Source organism: Plectropomus leopardus, chromosome 12 (assembly GCF_008729295.1).
Source record: "Plectropomus leopardus isolate mb chromosome 12, YSFRI_Pleo_2.0, whole genome shotgun sequence".
Taxonomy (NCBI): domain Eukaryota; kingdom Metazoa; phylum Chordata; class Actinopteri; order Perciformes; family Serranidae; genus Plectropomus; species Plectropomus leopardus.
Genome location: NC_056474.1, coordinates 30911981 through 30924663, shown reverse-complemented (window position 1 = coordinate 30924663; position 12683 = coordinate 30911981).

The window sequence follows — 12683 nt, the reverse complement described above, 5'->3', positions numbered from 1 at the left end:
CCAGGTTGTCAAATGCAGACGCTTTGTCACGCCCCTTCAGTGGCTGGTACTGATGCACAGGGCAGCCTTTAGCATCTGGATCAGAGGCACTGGCTTTTCAACTATGTCCAGTAAGCAACAGGCCTATTAGACACTGAGAGCAAGTGATGCAGTATAAAGAGCAAGGAATGTCTGTATATGGAGGAGTTTCAGGTGTATGGACAAAGTCAACATGCACAGGACTTTCACCCAGATGGCCACTGTTTGTGTCCTTTGTTAAACCAAACTTAATGTCATTTTAATGCAAACCACATTCTTCTACTAAACCTAACCAAGTAGTTTTGGTCCCTAAACCAGCATTTCTTTTCCACACAGAAGTTTATTTTAACAAGACATGATGCATGTAACGATAAGAGACTTTTATGTTTCCTGTGAAGAGACGTTTATTTTAAAAGCACAAGATGCATATAATAAGCAGAAACTTTAAGTTTCCTGCTAACAAAGGAGTTTATTTTAAAAAGACACTGCATGTAATGAACAGAAACAAGTTTACTTTGAAAACATACTATGCTTGCAAAATGTTTTGTTTTAGTTCCTGTGAACCCATGTGTTTATTTTGAGAAGACACTATGTATGTAAAAACGTGTATGTACACTTTTAAGTTTGCGGTAAAGATAGAAGCTTATTTTGAAAAGGCGCTGTGCATGTAACAAAGGGAAACAGAAGATTTCTTGCAATCAGTTTATTTTGAGAAGACACTATGCTTGTAATGAGTGAAAACTAAAAAAAAATTAAGTTTCCTGTGAACATAGCAGTTTATTTTGAAAAGACACTATGCAAGAATTGGAAACTGGAAGTTGGAAGATGTTTTTTAATACACTGCACTCTTAACGAGTGGAAACTTCTCACTTACCTTTGAACGCAGACTTTTTTGTGTTTGACACTGCATATAACGAGCGGAAATGTTTTTACATTTCCAGTGAACACAGAAGTTTATTTTAAAAAGACACTCTCTATGAAAAGAGCAGAAAGTTTATTTTGAAAAGATGGTGTATAAAATAAGCAAAAACTTTTAAGTTTCCTGCAAACACAGGTGTTTATTTTGAAAAGATGCAGTGCATGTGCATTTCCTGTGTTGGTGGTTAGCGTACGGGGGCCACTGACCAAGCTGCTGTGTTTGACGAGTTGGGATTGAGAAGTGACTGGTCTAATCCATAATATGTGTGTGTTTACATAAAAATGAATATGTCATCAGAAAGTTTAAGCTCTCATAGTGATATCGGTCAGCGTCCAGTATTGGTTGGGCTGTAGTCACCCCTGGTATTAGTTTTTTGCCGCATACCAGCAGCAGATATCCAGGCTACTGGACCCTGACTGGTTCTCCTGACAGGTGATAGCACGTTTTTTTCTATCGTCGCTGTCAAAATAGATACTGAGAAACATTATTGTGGAAAATAAAACAAAAACTCCACAACCTTCAGTCCCAGTTTTCTAAAGATGATATTTATTTTGAAACATTGTCTGATGAGTCACAGCTGAGACGGTTAGTTGGGGACAGAGAGGTCTCACCTGGTGGACTCGGCAATGCTACAGAGAGCACCTTTAGCTGTGTGTTTGAATATTTTGGAGTGGATGTTTTCAGAGTATCTGGACTTTGACTGCTTGCAGACAATCAGTGTGTGACAGAGTTTCTTCACTTTAATGTCACAGGTCAATCAGATGATCAGAATAATATGAATATAATCTGTTATCATCATGTTTGATCCACCAGCGATCTGAATAGAAAATGAACGAGTGAGCAGAGTTTATTTTTCTTCAGACTAGTTTTACACAGTTCAGCTTCGATCACCGCACACTCTGTGAGTCATCTGCAGGGGAGCAGCTAATGTTGCATTATGGGTGTGTGAGATCCAGTATGTGTGGTTTCATTAAAAAATGTTGAATGAAAAAAAAGGTTGTGATTATCAATATGCAGAGTTTACCCAAAGACAATCCTATACAGACTGAGCTGTGTAAAGAATCCTTTCTGTAAAGGTCACATCTTTTCCTGTAGAGTTTTTATGTAGATGAAGTATAAAATAGAAATGATATGCTTACATATTAGACATATGTAGCTTCTTTGAGCCTAGCTGTTGTTTATTGTGCTCCTGCAGAATCGTTTCCATTTGTAGTGTTTGAAGTGACTCTTGCCAAACAGAAAGATTTTTGTGGGGGTTTTTTTTTTTTTGAGTTTATTTACGCATCTGAGCGAGTTCGGTATCCCAGATCCCTTCAGACAGTCTGAGGATGATAAAGAACGCTCCACCGCTCTGGGAAACATGCTTGTCAGAGTGAGATGAGAAGATGGTATCTGATTTTTGCACAAACAGGTCTGTGTTTCTTAGTAAGCTTCCAATCTTTCACTTTTTTCAGCTCATGGAAACAGAAAGTTTAACAAGTTGTTACGTTCCATGATTGAAAAAGGGACAGGGAGAAGAAAATCTTATTTTAACAGCCTCTGTCTCAAAAATAATCAACAAATAACACATAGATGGTCTGTTCATCAGTCACTCAGAAGTCAGTACTTACAGAGAAAAAAAATCAAAAACTGTACACAGCTACTCACCACAAATCATAAAAAAACATTGCCTGGAAACTAATATTGTCTACTTATTTTCTCCTCATATATATTTTTGAACTGAAAGATGTCGATGCTACCCTTTAAATCCTTCTTAAATAATTCCACAGTTCGACAGCACATACTTAAAATACACATTTGCTTTAAAGTGTTTGGTGCATACTGATGTTTAAATTTAAATGTCCGTCTATGATCCTCGTCCGCTGAAGTAAAACAAACAGTTTTTGAATATTTTCTGATGTGACTCTGCTTTTTGCCCATAACATAATAAACAAAATCTGGGATTCAACTACATTGTTAAGTTTTATTAATCACGACTTGAAGCCACGAGAAAGGCTGTTCACTTAGGTCCATCAAAACTTGAGAGAATACACGTCCCAATATCTCCAAACTTTTAATAGCAGACAAACACTCAAAGTAAAGTCAGCACCATGTGGACATTTCATCACTACTCACCCAGAAATATATATGTTTATAAATATATATAATTGCACCCAATTTCAAGGTATTTGCATCATAAAACACAATCAGTAAGCAAAAAAAATGTTGCGTATCTAAACTTACATGCCATATTTTATCGTCTAACCTCGACTCAAATGATGAGTAAACACTGTAAGTGTCTGTTGTAGATTGTAGTCCAAACTGAAGGACCCAAACCCAAACTGAACTGGGTTCACAACCTGACCCATTCCCAGCTAGCAGGGAACGTTCCCATAACATTGGCTAACGTTAGGTAAGGTTAAATGCTGATTAAGACGTAACGTTATAACTGCAACGTTCTGAGGATGTTTTGGTGATGTTGAGAGGTGACAAATCAGAGAATGTGCTTTTTATAAAATGTTTCACAATGTTACATAAAAACAAAGGAAGAACATTTTAAAGTATCATTCAGAACATGTGGTTGAGGCCTGAGATTACAGAACATTATTTTTATGAGCCGTTCCTGTGATGTGATATGTTCACCAAAAAGAACCAAACACTTTTAACATTTTGATGATGTTTGTAGAGAATGTTAAAAAGAACATCATTGAAATTAAAAGAAAACATGTTGCTGAAAAGCTTACGAAAACAGTTTTCTTGTGCTGTGCTCAGACCCCTTTCACAAGCTATTTAACCCTTTGAAGCCTGACAAAATTGATTTCTCTCAAAAACGTGGAAAAAACGCAATGACTAACTTGACAAGAAATGTCTCACACATTGCTAGAAATAAGTAAAAGGTGACAAAAAGATGAGCTTTCATTTTTAAAACGGGTGGAATTATTGGACAATTATCAAAAACTAGGCAAAATTTCCAGAAAACTTTATTTATAATCATAATACCTATATATTTACAATAATGTTACAAATATATATACATATATCTTTAATATTCTGCACTTTTTTGGTTGTTTTCTGTTTTCTGTTTTTTACCTTTTTTGGCTTATTTTCAGGAAATTTTCTAGTTACTTTTTACTAATTTCTCACTATTTTTTGAGCCACATGTTTAGTTGCTCATTTCCATCTCTCAATGTTTTTGAAAGAAATCTAATTTGCTCAGGTTTCAAAGGGGGTAATATTTATATAATATTAATAACAAAGTGAGGTGAGACTTGTGAATAGAGGCAAGATGACATGTTATTGGTACAGGATTTTAATTTTTAGTAGGAAAAAAACATAAATGTGTTAAGAAAGAAAAAAGAAAAAAAGAGGCTTTTTTCAGTGTTTTTTTATTTTTATGTCAAAACGGCAGTAAGGCAGTTTTTGAGTGTGAAGCCGAGTTTCTCAGGCTGCAGTTAACACATGGATCTGTTCGTGTACACGACTCATCAGATTAATTCATCTTCTCGTCTGACTTTGGTTAAGACTACAGTTGCATTTCCTAAATTGTCAGCTTCTCTTGCAGGCTTTTCTTTTCTGCGCAGCAGCAACATGACGCCAACACTGTGTTTAACAATGTGATTTCATACACACTGTATGGACCTATTACTGTGCTCTGTGTATAAAAACCTTCTGAATGTTTATTATTCAAACCTAAAGGCACAGTTTAATATCAGTTTATTTTTGATGTTTTGTTTCTTACCCAGCTGGGACCCTGTGCATGCCGTTAACTCTTTCTCTGTCAGAAACCTGTCGAGTTTTACACGGCTGTAAATAAATGTGTTTTCTGATTTTGTAATCTGTTGGCTGTCACACACTTGAGCTTCCTGTCAGGTTGGAGAACTAATAATAATAATAATAAAGGGCTTCCAGAGTGTTGAGACATCAGCTGCTCCTGCCGTCCTCTTTATTTCACACTGCAGTGCTGTGAAGCACCACCAGAGGACAGAAGAGACACACCAGAGTCCTGAAGACCCAAAGCTCTGATTCATGCTCCACATTCATTGTCAGTCACATATCAAACTGATATCCACGCTAATGTTCAACAATTGTAGCAAAATAGATATGTTTAGTACAGTTTTATAAAATGGAGTAAATGCTAAAGTGAATGAGCTTTTTCTTTGTGAAATAGTAACAGTTGTGTGAAAAAAATTTGATTGTTCTGATGCTGATTGGCGTGACTTTTGGAGATAAAATCTGATTAAGTCATTGTATTTACTTAAGGATGCAATGGGGTTAAATGGGCTTTAATACACTTCAGCAATAAGCTTTAATGCAGAATCTGACATGTCCCATAATCTGCTAATGTCACTGAAACAATTTTTTTTTCAGCTGATCAGTATCCAACACGGAGCATTTCAAAGTGGAGTTTGTTCTGTGTATGATGACACACAGTTAGCCTGCTTTGACTGGGGGCCACTTTTACAAAATGACAGGAGGCCAGGGGCCAGATACAGCAGCCCTGTTCATGTCCCTTGGACATTTTAGATATCTCTAAGATTTAAGGACATTTCCAGGATTTTAGGACATTTCTAGAGTTTCCGGACAATTCTAGAATTTTAGGATGTTTCTACGAATTTTAGTACATTTCTAGGATTTGAGGATGTAGGATTTTACCACAATTCTTGGATTTTAGGGCATTCCCAGGATTTTAGGACGTTTCTGACCATAGTGTAGTTTGTCATTCAAATACTGAAAAAAATGTCGTCCAAAAATGCATATCATTTTTTGAACAAGATATTTAAGTATGAAATTTTGAAGTATTTTTGGACCACACAATATACTATGACGTTAGTGTCTCTACAAGATATATTTTGGTTTTTGCCATTTTTTGGACTTGCTATATTATGACGTTTTGGGCCTTTCTTTCGATATGCTATACTATGACCTGACTCTACAAGCTATATTATTTCATTTTCACCCATTTTAACATGCTATATTATGTTGTTTTGGACCTTTTTTCCTATGTGGTACACTATGAAATGTCTCTACAAGCTATAATACTTACATTTTCAGCCATTTTACTGACATGCTATATTATGACATTTTGGGCCTTTTTTTTCGACATGCTATATACTATGATGTGTCTCTACAAGACATAATATGTGGATTTCAGCCATTTCTTCAACATGTCAAAATGTGCCATTTTTCGACATACTACACTATGTCGTTTTAAGCCATTTTTTCAACATTTTTTCATGAGGTTTCTGGCCTTTTTTTTTACAACATATGTACTATGACTTGTTTCTAAAAGCTATAATATTCAGTTTTCAGACATTTTTTCAACATGTCTAGATTTGCTGTTCTTAACATACTATACTATGTAGTCTCCAGCCATTTTTTTGACATGGTATATTATGACGTTTTTGGCCTTTTTCTCGACATTCTATAATATGACGTGTCTCTACAAGCTATAACGTGGTTCTCAGCCATTTTCTTAGCGTCAAAATTTGCCGTTCTTCAACATACTATACTATGTGCCACTATGCCATTTTTTCAACATGCTATGTCATGTTGTTTTGGGCCTTTTTTCCCAACTATGAAGTGTTTCTACAAGCTATAATATTTCGTTTTCAGCAATTTTTTCAACATGTCAAAATTTGGCGTTTACTATATAAATACATATACATACTATACTATAATGATGATGTTTTGGGCCTTTTTTTCAGCATGGTTTACTATGAAGTGTCTGCATACTGAAGATATTTTGTTGGTTCTGCTTTTGCCTACTTTGTCACTTGTCTCTCCATGTTTTCAGCAGTATTGCTGCTATGCTTCAACCACGACTCCATTGTTTGTGTGTTGACGGCGTCAAACGATCCTTGTTTGGGGAGAGTCTCAGTATTTTTTAAGGATTTTGAAATTGAATTTCGAGTATAAAATTCAGTTTCTGAACTTTATTTATATTCTTACTGAACTTATATAGTAATTATAATATAATTATTTTTTTTGGTGTTATGCATGACTGCTACTTTTATAGTGTGCTATACTATGACGTTTTTATGCATGCTTGGACGACATACAATACTATGACTTTTTTATGCCATTTTAGACGACATACTATATTATGACGTTTTCATGCCTTTTTGGACAACATACTATCAGAAATCACAAAAAAAAAGTCATAGTATAGTATATCGTCCAAAATTTGATAGGAACAACATTATATACTATGTTAAAAATAGTAAAGCAATCATTGTAGTATGTTGTTCAAAAAATGAAAAAAAGGTCATAGTGTAGTATGACGTTCAAAAAATGATAAAAACGCAATACTATAGTATAGTGTGTCGTTAAAAAAAATGCTGATATTGTCAAAATATACTATGTTGTTCAAAAAATGATTAAAATGTCATAATATAGTATGTTGTCCAAAAATTGAGTAAAACCTCATAGTATAGTATGTTGTTAAAATTTTTTAAAAAATCTCATAGTATAGAATGTTGTTCAAAAAATTATAAAAATGTCATATTGTAGTATGTTGTTCAAAAAATTATTAATATGTCATGGTATAGTATGCCATCCAAAAATGGACAAAAGCTATAGTATAGTATGCCATTCAAAACATTTTAAGAACATCATGATAAATTTATGTCTTCCAAAATTGATAAAAACGTTAAAGTATAGTATGTCATTCAAAAAAATTACAAAAACAACATAGTATTGTACATCGTTCAAAGAGCAGTAAAAATATCATATGGTATGTCGTTCATAAAATGATGAAAACATCATAGTATAGTATGTCTCTCAAAAAATAAAAATGTGATAGCTCAGTATATCGTAAAATTGATAACAAAGCCATCATACTATAGTATGACATTCAAAAAATGATTAAAAAGTCATAGTACAGTATGTTGTCCAAAAATGGATAAAAATGTCATAGTATAGTATGTCATCCAAAAAAATGATAAAAACGCTACAGTATAGTATGCCATTAAATAATTGAATAAAAATGAAATAAAAAACAACATCATAATATTATATGTCCTCCAAAAAATGACTATACTATGACATTTTCATGCCATTTTGGATGACATACTATACTATGACGTTTTAATGCCTTTTTGGATAACATACTATCAGAAATCATAAAAAAAGTTATAGTGTGTTACATCGATGATCATAATTTGATAATCAATGTCCTAAAAAAAATAGTAAAGTGATCACTGTATAATACGTTGTTCAAAAAATGTTAAAAAGTTCATAGTATAGTATGATGTTGAATGATAAAAATGCAATACTATAGTGTAGTGTCGCTTTAAAAAAAATGCTGACATCGTACGTACATATAGTATGATGTTCAAAAAATGCTGACTTCGTCAAAGTATATTGTTCAAAAAATGATTAAAATGTCATAGTATAGTATGTCTTTCAAAAAATGATAAAAACATCACAGTATAGTTTGTCGTTCAAGAAATAAAAAAAATTGGGGCCTTCATAAAATATTTTTAAAATTATTAAAAAAATTTCCCTGTAAATTTGTCAGTAATTTTTAAAATTAACTTAAGAGACCATTGTTGTTTATTGTTTATGTTTATTTCATTCGTTAAGTTGGGTCTATGGAGACTGACTGTTTTGCCAGCCTCAGGTGGCCATTAGAGGAACTGCGGTTTTTGGCAATTCTTAGCTGGCTTAATATTTTGGCATGGGAGGGTTATGTGGTCACTTGGTTATGTTGTCGTTTTATGCTGTGTTTTGTCATGGTTGCCTGCATGGCTGTCTTAGACCTGTTCAATGAAATAATCATTTTCACCACTAAACACACACACACACACACACACACACACACACACACACCGCAAGCAGGGCACTGACCCTGCAGCTGGTTTCTACAATCTCCTTCTCTCTTCTTTGTCTCAAACGATACATTCTCCTCCAAGCCTCCTTTTTTCCAAAAGCGTAATGAGATAGCCTAGCCCTGTAATTGGCTAAATTATTAGTCATTAGTTCCATCATATGCTAATTAGCTCATATGTAAATTGCGGGGCCAGATGAATCCCAATGCCCATCTCTGTGTAATTAGTCTGTAATTCCTCTGCATCTTGCAGAACACGGGGAAGTTGGCAGGCCAAAAGTGTGTCTGATGCAACAGAGGGAGGGACTGGGGACTAATTAGAAATATCTCACATGAAGCATTTCTACATTAATTACAACATTTTCTGTGTCCCAATACTTTTTCTCCTCGTCCTTCTCCCCGCAACTGGGCTGCGTCAGAGGAGGACATCACAAACCAACAAGGAGCCCGACTGCTGCTTAATCAAAGATGTGGCTCCTTATTTGCATTTCTAATTGGGATTAATTAGGATCGCACAAATACTGTATGTGTGTGTGTGCGTGTGTGTGTTCTCTGCGCTCAGAGACATTCTTGCTTATGTGGATTTCTTTATTCATCTGATTATGTCATTATCAACAGCACATGGGCATCAGGACATCTGGATTGAATTATCAGTAACATGTTTAACTTTTCAAAGAATTTTCAAAATTCCAAAAAAGTTGGGACGCTGTGTAAAATGTAAATAACAATAGAATGCAATCATTTGGAAATCTGTTTTGACCTATATTCAGTTGAATACACCGAGATAGATATTTCATGTTCAAAATGATCAAAGTTATTGGTTTTTTTTGTGAAATATGTAATTATTCTGAGTTTGATACCTGCAACATCATCCAAAAAAAGTTGGCACAGTAGTTTACCCCCGTGTTACATCATCTTTTCTTGTTCTTGTGTTTCAGAACGTTCACAGATATTGACACTTCCTGCTCCTTTTGTAAACATAATACAGAAATTATTACACATTAATTTTTTGAATATGAAATATTCAAAAGATTTTGAACAGATCTGGAATCTCAAGAAAACTCAGTCCGCTCCTTTAACCACAAAGATATCATCTGTTATTATGATAATCTAATATTATGATAATGATAATCAACTCCTAAGTTTGTATCTTTCCTCCTGGAACTGAAAGCTCTTCTTATGTCACTCAGCTTAATTAACAACAATAACACTAATTAGCAGCAACATTGATTTTTTTTAAATACATTTTCATTTTTTGTGCAGTGTCAAATACTTACACTCATTCTGCTCTACACACAAAATGCACTTTTCATAAATCAGGCTATAAAAAATATTTTATGTTAATCTTATTTTCTATGATTATTATGATTTTTATGTTTTTTTTAACCAGCATCAGTCCTAATCATAGATATCAAATATTCATAAATTTTCATTTTTCTACCCTTTAAATGCCACTTTTTTGTCATGATGCCACTATGTTTGTAGATGAAAAAAAACACACACACACACAATAAATGAATTATTTTCAATATACTTCATGCAGAGTAGATTTTTTTATTATCACAAATATGGTAAAAAAATTTTAAAAAAAGACATCATCAGGTGGAAAATATTACAAATTACAAATTACAAGGCAACAGCCCAGAATGCCACCCAGAAACAATGTATGTTTTTATTCTTTGATGGCTGTGGGATCAGAAATTGTTTGAATGGGTCTCAATGGTGCATTTTTTTGCACTTAAGAGTGTGAATGTAACCTTTTTTTTCACAGTGTATTTTAGAGTTATTGCAGTTGGAAATTCCAAGATTAAACAAAAATACACACCAAGTTTATGTCATATGCACAAACACAGACAATCAAAAGAAATATTAAAAGAAAAAAAAGGAGCGTAAGAAACATGTAAAATGGGTAAAAACAAAACAAAACAAAAAAAACAACTCTCTTGTTGGCTTAACTCTCTTGAACTTTGAAGAACTTAAGAAATGCTGAAATGCTGATGTTCACTGCATAAAAGGATTCCTGGAAGAGTACATAATCAAACTCAAACTCCTCAGACAGAAAAGATTATGATGCCATGACTTGTTTTGTCACAGTTATTCTTACTCAAATGGAGACTTTGGAGTTTTGGTTCTGTTTTGACATCCATAAATCGTTCACACTAACAGAACGAACATCACATCTCATGTTCGTGTAAATACACGTCGAGGAGCGCTGGCGGCACACACACATGGAATATGTAGCACATGACCTTGGCTCAGGCTGTGTCTAATTCAGTCTGCCGTAGTTTTGAGGGCAGTACCGCAGGCGACGCTGCACACGCCGCGCCCACCCAGCGCCCCCACCCACACATGACCCCGGGCTATCTGTCTGACAGCCAGCAATTAGAACTTCACCAGTAACTACCCCAGACCCTCATTAGCAGTTAATTAAATCAAGTCTATCAGGAATTATCAGCTTAAACCTGGGAGGAATACCTTCAAGAAAGCTTTCAAAACCTCAAAAGTGAGAGGGAAAGGCAGAGACGGCGGTTTTGTTCTGAAACGTGACCAAATGATTGTTTGACCTGTTAACAAAGCACACTTCCTGATTCCCCAAAAAATTGTAGTTGCTATGGCATGTTGCTGCTGGTGGCATTATACAATTCCTGCAGTGCATTTTTGAATTTCCATCAGAGTCTTGTGTCCTTATGGCTCCCGACAAGGTCTGCCCATCCAGGGCAATAGCTTGGTCTGGGATGTTAGGGGTTAACCATGTCTGTGTGAAGATGTGCGCAGAGCAGTCTCTGATCTCCTGTTGCTTTGTGAGCCTCAGTCACATCTCATCCACTTTATTCTCCCGTGACTGGACATTATCCAGAAGAAGGCTTGGTAGAGGAACAGCTCTCTGTCCAAGTCGGGTCAGCCTCAGCCTGATGCCGGCTCTCCTCCCTCCCTTCATCCGGCGCTTTGATTTGGTTTCTTCCCTCTGGTCTCATTGGCTGCTTCTACATGCAAGGTAGATTTATTTGTCATTTTTGTTAAACATGGTTTAAGAAAAAATGAAAATTAAAGTTGATACCTAAATCCTGCTACATCTTTTTGACATCAAAGGAGTTGAGGAGTCTCTCAGCCTGGGGAAAGAAGCTGCTCTGTAGTCTTGTGGTTCGGCAGCAGATACTTGTGTATCTTTTTCCAGATGGCAGCTGGGTGAATAAACTGTGGCTGGGGTGGCTGCTGTCTGTCAGTATCTTTTGCACTGCCGTTGTCCTTAGGGACCACTTCATCATCATTATCACTTCATTATTTGTGTGAAATTTTGTCATAATTAGCATATGAATTCTTAAGTTGTGGTCAAAAATTGGTTTCGTGAGGTCACAGTGACCTTGACTTTTGACCTTCAACAGCCAAATTCTGATAAATTCATTCTAGAGTCCAAGTGCACATTCGTGCCAAATTTGAAAAAATTGCCTCTAGGCGTTTCTTGAGATAGAAGTCTAATCAGTTTAAGTGGATGTTTGTGCCAAATTCGTTGAAATTTGTAGGTGTTGCACTGATGAGAAAAAGATGGATTCAAGGTCACAATGACCTTGACCTTTGACCACCAAAGTCTAATAAGTTCATTCTTGACTTAAAGTGTATATTTGTGCCAAGAAATCCCCTCGAGATGTTCTTGAAATAACGCATTTACGAGAAAGAGACAGACGCAAGGTCACAATGACCTTGACCTTTGATCACCAAAACATACTCAGTTATCCTCGAGTCCAGGTGAACGTTTGTGCCAAATTTGATTTAAAAAAGTAAGGTGTTCTAAAGATATACCATTAACGGGAATGAGACAGGCAAGGTCACTGCGACCTTGACCTCTGACGACCAAAATCTAATCAGTTCATTTCATTTCACAAATTCTGACAAAATTCCTTCATTCAGGCATATTACGCTCAGACGTAAAGCTTTTAACTT